This window comes from Triticum dicoccoides, chromosome 3A (assembly GCF_002162155.2).
Source record: "Triticum dicoccoides isolate Atlit2015 ecotype Zavitan chromosome 3A, WEW_v2.0, whole genome shotgun sequence".
NCBI classification, from domain to species: Eukaryota; Viridiplantae; Streptophyta; class Magnoliopsida; order Poales; family Poaceae; genus Triticum; species Triticum dicoccoides.
In genome coordinates, this window is record NC_041384.1 from 393,630,393 (window position 1) to 393,638,062 (window position 7,670).

The window sequence follows — 7,670 nt, forward strand, 5'->3', positions numbered from 1 at the left end:
TCGCTTATACCTCTCAAGCATAGGATCTTCCTCTGGCTTGCTTTCAAAGGTCGTCTCAACACGAGGGACAATATGGTTTAGAAGGGCGGGTCTGCTATTGCACCTTTTGTGCATTGCGATGCTTGCCCGGCAGTGGAGTCCGTTGATCACCTGTTGCTAAGATGTGCCCCGGCTTCTGTTCTTTGGGGTAAGCTGGCGTTGGATATTTTGGCTTGCTCAGTGCCTAGCATCCTAGTTTTTGTCCAACAAGCACAGCACCAGCTCAGTTTCGGACGCCATTGGAATGTTGCTTTTGCCGCATGTGCTCTTGCTCTATGGCATGCTAGGAATGACCGGGTTTTCAATTCCAAGGTTTGGTTTGAGACTTACCTTCGCTTCTATGCAGCACACATGCTACATCTCTGGAGCAATAGAGCCCATAGTCAATCAGTTAAGGAGGATCTACTTTTCTGGTGCCAGAAAATTACCACCTAGTACAACTAAGACAAGATGTAATTTGCCCCCCCCCCCTCTCTCCCTCTTTTCCTCCTTCCTGCTGTCTGTTCTTTAAACTTGTGCCTGCACCTTGGTGCAATGGCCAAGTTTTGCTTTGTACTTTCTACTTCATCAGGCCTTGCCTGTTTTGAAATATAAGGTTGGCAGCTAGCCACCTTCATTGTTTTGAAAAAAAAATATCCCTTCGTGCATACTCACAAGTCAAAGGCTGCTAGCCTGCTACATGCTCACAGCTCACGGACTGACCACTAGCGTTGGTCATGCCCGCCTACCCAGTTTAACGGACACACCCCACTTTGGTCTCTATAAAAGATACTTTGATATAGGTCATCAAACACAAAGAGACAACACCACACACTCAATCTCCTGAACATAGCGATAATAGCTCATAGACAAACACCCCACTTTGGACCTTGCATTGAGGGCCTCTCTTGCTTTCCAAAAAAAAAATCCCTTTGAAGCATCAAAGATTAGAAGAGCAATATACTATCTTTGTAAACGGAAAAGTGTCTTAGGCCATGGATATAGCAGATCGCCAATGTTTTGTAAACGGAAAAGAGTGCATTGGACATATAAACAGTGCTTGCGTCATGAGTGGAAAAGTGCATGATGGCATAATGGCAAGTCCTCCCGTGTGGTAGCCGGTTAAGGTGATACTCCCTCCGTTCGAAAAAGCTTGTCATAAGCTTATCCATCAAATTGATGTATCTAGCACTAACTTGGTGCTAGATACATTCATTTGAGGGACAAATTTTTCTGGACGGAGGAAGTACCTTATAAGAGAGTGCTATCCCATGTAAAGAAAATGGAAAGTCTTTCTTGTTCTAAAAACACGTGGTAGAGCTTATCCTCTAGTGCTAGGCACTTGCCATTATCCTCCAGTGATGGGCCTCAGTACAAGTAGCATGGTTCTCCAACTAGCAATATGATGTGTTTCTTGCATATTTCTTCAATATTACATGAGAAAGAACATCTCAAGCATTACTGTGAATGAAAGTCAGACATTTTCAGAATACGAGTAGTTTATCAGTGTCATTCACACAATTAAAATGACATCTCAAACATTCCAAAATTCAACAGAAGTCACACATATATATCTCCTGCTACTGGCAAGCTATGAAAACAACACATATCTACAAGGTTGATTCACATCATGTAAAGCATCTGTTGTTGCAAATAGCACGTAGTCAGAGAACTAATTAGCACGAGCTGTACTAGGTGAGGCGTACATGCATCTGAGAAGAAGCAAATTTACATATTCATGCACAATTACTCAGCTGCAGCGTTTAGCAATTTTCTAGCTAGGGAGGGAGAAGAAAAATTCTCAAAAAAATAGCACACGCAACATAGGGCGGCTCCAAAGGCCCAACCAAACCCTGGTCAAGAGCCTCTGCATCTGACATCCCCTCGTCGCCACTGTTGGTGGCCTTTTAAAAGAATAATACATCATTGGTTAAGAAGCCACTTCTAGAAAGTCCTGCACATTGCAGAAAAAGCATGAGAAACTTAGAGCCTGTTCGGCAACTGCCCAACTCCAGAAAATCCTCAAATCCGGCTTCTCGATCTAGCTTCCAGCTTCTTGACAAAAATCTCAGATCGGAAAAACTGTTCGGCAACCGAACTCCATGAATCCCAATCGCTAGTCTTGGGCCGCTAGCTGCCTAGCCCATTAAGCTCCATTCCAGCCTGGTAGGGAGGGAAGCGACAAGCTCCTTCTGTTTTCCACTCGAACGAATCGTTTTCTTTGACTTGGCGGTGGCAACTCTCCGTAAATAGCCTGAACTCCTCGTTTTCCAATTTCTGAGATCGGCGAAACACCAGCTCCAGGTTTTTGTACTACGACCAGCCCCAGATCTCGGAAGCTAGCTTCGCGGAGTCCAACCGTTCGGCCCAGCTCCACCAGCGGGTTCGGCGAAGCCAGGAGCTGGGGAGTTGCCGAACAGGCCCTTATAGTACCTCCTAATTGTCCAAATAAATAAGATACTATCGGAAATTTCTCCAAGAAATTCTCCTATTTTTCTTGGTGGACAGCTTGTGATAGTAGTGGAAGTCTCTTGTTCATGGTAACTAAATAATTCCTTTCGACAATCAGAAAATGTCTCATAACAAGTAACACAAAGGAAAATTAGCATATAAGATAACAAATGAACAAAAAAGATGGAAGAAACTAACAATGAAGCGGAAAGCTTTGATGGAAGTTAACAACAACCTTCAGCGGACACCCATGAACCCTAATGTTCAGATAGTCATTTACGAAGTAGTTCGCAGTGCTCTCCTTTCAATCGGGACTATCCAGACTCAAGTCATATTTTGCACATACCACCTAAAAAACATAGGAAAATATGTGTAGAAATTACACAAAAACACCCAAACAGGTTGTAAGTGTTGAGTAATGTGATTGTATTAGAAAACATAGGTTAGACTAGGAAATATTCTGGCTTGCCTTATACTCCAAATAGATCATGTACTCATACTCGCCCTCGAGGCTCAATAATACATCCATCAAATTTCACTACACCCTCTCTCTTCCTTCTAACATGGTATCTATCGCAAGTCGATCCTAAATCCTAGCCGCCGCCACTTCCGCACTTGCGCGCCGCCCCCGGGGCGGTCGGCCTCCATGACCACCGCCGAGGGCCGCGTCGCTGGTACCTAGGGTTCATCCGTCGGTCGTGTTGATCGGCTACCCTGGAGAGTCTTTTTCCTGAGCCTTGCTCCGGGGTTTTCTTTCTCCCGCCGATCATCATGATCGCATGGTTTTTTGTTTTTCCGATCTATTCTTGATCGGTTTGCGTCGCCCACTGCCGTTGTCGACCCCGAACACCTCTACTCCGACCCGGCGTGACCAGCCGGCCTCTCCTCCGATCCGGCGGCCCGTCAGGGCCAGCCGCCGTCCGTGCATCGGTCCGCCCGTAGCCTCGCGCTGGCCGTCACCGCCCTGCTCCGATCGGGACACCTGCATCGCCTTGACCTGGCGGCCTCGCGCCATGCAACGGCCAATCATAGCTGTCGCTTGCGCACCGTCCCGCCCATCGATCCACATCACCTGCCTCCGCCGTGTCTGCACGGCGGCCCAGCGGTCTACCTCGCCGGTCTCGTCCTCGTCTGCGTCGGGACGGCTGCGTCGGCTGCCTCAACACGGGCGTCGCTGCTTAGTTGGTCGCTCGGGCCTCGTTGCCCGGGTGCCGGCGTTGCTTTCGCAGCCCAGGTGCTGGTGCTGACAAGCTCGTCCGCACGACGTCTCACGCCGTCCGTTGTCGCCGGCTTCATCTCGGACTCCGCCGCCACCACGCCTCCACCGAGAGGCGTTCCCGACCTCGTTTGCGATCGGCTTGATCACACGCTCGCCGCCATGATCCGCCTCATCTATGCCACGCGACCGACCTGGCCCGTTGGTTACACGCGCATCCGCAGATCCCGTGAAGATCGTTCCCGAGTTCAGCGTGCCTCTCCACCGATCGAGCATCGGGCAGCCGCTGCGTCGCCCCATCGAGCCGCAGCGCCGCCGCCCCGTGGTACCCCTCGCGGCTGCATCAACTCGTGTGTCGCCCCTTTGGGCCATAGTGTCGCGATACCTGGTCCCCGCCGCCGCCCCGAGGCCGTCCCCACGATTGTACCGACTCGCGAACCCCCGTTGTGTAGCCCCTTCGGGCCGCAGCGTCGCGGTCCCCGTCGCTGCGTCGCCCCATCAGGCCGTAGCGCCGCGGCCCGCGGTCCACTCCTCCGTCACCGTGCGTCGACCTCCCGTGATATGCGCCGCGCTGTCTTCCTTGGCGCGGGAACGCCACCATCCGCGCCAGTCTTTGTCACGCTGTCAGGGTTCTTCGCCTACTTCAAGCACCGTCACCGCACTCCTAACCTAGCCGCCGCCGCCGTCAGGCCACCGCCGCCGCTCTTCTTTGGCCTCCACCGCCGCTACATTTGTAGCCACCGCCGCCGCCCGTCCACCCCTTCGTCTTTGTCCAAGCACCAGCCCGTCGCCAGCGTCGCCATCATCTACCCCGACCACTTCGTCTACTCCGACCACCATTGGTGACATTGGCCCTGCGCCGATGGACGCCGCAATCATCGTTGAGTTCTTCTCAGATGGCCCCTCTGACTTCTCCGACATGGCGTACAGCTCGTGCAGGTCCCTCGTCTACGCATGCCCGGTGCTGGCAACACCGATGCGTGCCTTCATCCACGATGTGTCCCCGGGCCTGGCCAGCCTGGTCGGCGCTTCGTCAACTTCGTCTTCATCCGTCTATGCATGCCCAGTGCTGGCAACACCGGTGTGTGCCTTCATCCACGATGTGTCCCCGGGCTTGGCAAACCCGCCGCGACGCGTCGTCAACCACATATTCTTCCCGGCGCACCACTAATTCAACACCATTGCGCCTATGCTAACTCGGTGCCCCCTTGCTCCCACGGCTCCATGGCGACTTCCTCGACACCGGCCACCCCGACTCGGCATCGACCATGACATTCTTCGCACGGCTACCTCGACCACGGCTCCACCACCCACGCTCTTGGCTACATCGACAAACGACACAAAGGGCTACCGCCTGCTTGAGCAACCTCGTTGGTTTCCACTCCAGCCATGACTCCGCGATGCGTCGACCGTTACGACTGTGGGGGGTGTTCGTCAGCTTGCCTTCAGATTCTTCTCCAGACTCACCATCTGCGTCGCTACCGTTGTGACCGCGGGGGGATGTTGACTAACGTGATTGTATTAGGAAACATAGGTTAGACTAGGAAATATTCTGGCTTGCCTTGTACTCCAAGTAGATCATGTACTCTTATATATACTCGCCCTCGAGGCTCAATAATACATCCAACAAATTTCACCAAACCCTCTCTCTCCCTTCTAACAGTAAGGTTAAAGACCGTACAGGTTGAAGGAACAATAAGCTCAAGAGAACCCATAATTTGGTGGTAATAGAATTACAAAACTCTTTTTTATGTACAAAACTCTAAAATGAAATATGTGCAAATCATTACAAATGCCACGCTCTGGTCTCTCTCTCTCTCTCTTTATCTTGACCATGATGATTTCCCATTGACATACATTTAAAAGAAGTACTAGACAACATAAAGAAGAGAAAAATTAACACCTACCTGAATCCATCATCGAAGCGTTGACGAGGCAGCCATCTTGCATTGATCCAGCTACACAGCGACGACGTTGGGCTGGGGCAGGCTGGCCATTGGGCTCAAGGCAGGCTCCACGTCGGGCCCGATGCAGATGAGGTGATGATGTCCTCCATGGCGGCTCGTTGATGGCCCTCGGATGGTGGCTCGGTCCTAACTGTAGTCATCCACCCAAGATCTCACGAGAGAGGGATGTGTAGAAATGCATGCTCTAGCCAATGCAACCAAAAGACCGATATGATGAAAGAGATTAGGCAGCACATTATACGTCAACACTCCCCCTCACGTGTGGCTCCCTCAGGCCTAAACGTGAACCGAAAGTGGGCTGCAATTTAATTGCGCCAGCCGGGTCTTGAACTCGAGACCTCTTGGCTTTAATACCATGTAGAATATGTAAATTGCATGATGTATTGCTTTTCGTGCATAGGCACGTATATATGATGTACAAAGGTGGACCATGGGCCTCAACTATACAAGAAACTAGAAGGCGGGCCCAATACACAATATGCACATAACACATATACTCAACAGGATGGACTAGCCGTGGAGCGCCACGGCAGTGTGGACGGCAAGCAGAAGCAAGGATGTAGAAGACATCCTCACCTCACGGCAGCGAAGTGGACGACTTGCTTGGGCTGGAAAGCATCCATCTCTCCGGCAAAGGGACCGCTGTCGCTGTGGTCGTTCTCAGCCACAACAATTGTGGGATGCATCCACCACGAGATTCAGCAATGGCATGCGGCAGCCACATCGGAGGAGGGCAGAAGTGTGAGACGGAGCTATGAATATGTGAGGTACTGTAGTGTCTACTCTAGGCCTCGAAAGTGTAGAAGACAACAACAAGATATCTTAACTCGCATGTGACCTTTGACTAGCGAGTTTTACTGTGACAGATCTGATGCAAGGCTCTGTACGTTGCTCTCTGAAACCATGCATGCGTGATACCTAATTTTGGAAAGATGCGTGCTAGCTGGTGTGTCCTTCTGTCACGAGAGAATATGCTGGGGCGAACAGCTTGCGCGTGACCTGGCGTTCCATAAAAACCCAGACGTGGATCAGAGATATTGTCTCGACATGCATGTCTCTCCACGCTTCCGAGATGTTGTCAGGAATGGGTCACACTATGCATTCATCCATGCAAAATGGACCTTATTTTTCATCATTAAGTAGTTAATTTACACTCATTTTTTGTAAGTAGCTAAGCACACTGTGATATTTGCATGGACCTTACATTCATCAATCATTAATAAGTGATGGGAGACGAATAATTAATGCACCAAATAATATGATGATGGGGTTAGTGCGTTCATAATCCTTTGATGTTCCTAGTATGCATGACTTCATGTTAGAAATTGCACGCGTTGCATTACAAAAAAGGATGGTGATATTATATATGTTGTAATGTCCTTTCCTTAATGCTCAGGCCTAAGGTTAACATATAAAATACGATGTTTGGCGTTGCTGTGTTTATGGAGCCATGTACCAGGTGAATGACTGTCATTACCAAATAAAACTCATGAACCTTTCCTGCGATCTGCACTTTCAACATTTTGGAACCGTTCGAGGGATAGGAACCGTCTTGCGCGGGCCGAGGTCTGCACCGCTGCAAGTTTGGCAGTCTACCCACTGAGTCTACTAGCTATGAAGAGGGGACCATGGTCCTGTTCCATCTATATAAGGAAATACCTATTAATCACATAAAATGAAAGAAATGAAAAGTGGGAAAATAGATGGACCAGATCCCAATAAAAATGTGTATCCCTGATTGCCACCTCTAATGAGAAACACAATAGGTATGCTTATATATTTCTCAGGATCACAGGATCTTAATAGTTATTTGGATCACGTCGGCGGACGGGCTATTCCCGAATTTGAAAAACTGAATCGAGCTCCGGATTAAAAAAGAACCACCCCTGCCCTGACCCGCTTCTCCAAACCTCCTCAACCTCTTCCCCCGAGCCCCTCATCCCGTTGCTGCGCACGCCCTCCCCGGAACCCGCCGCCGCGCTCACCCTCCCCGGAACCCCACGCCGCGCGCGTCCTCG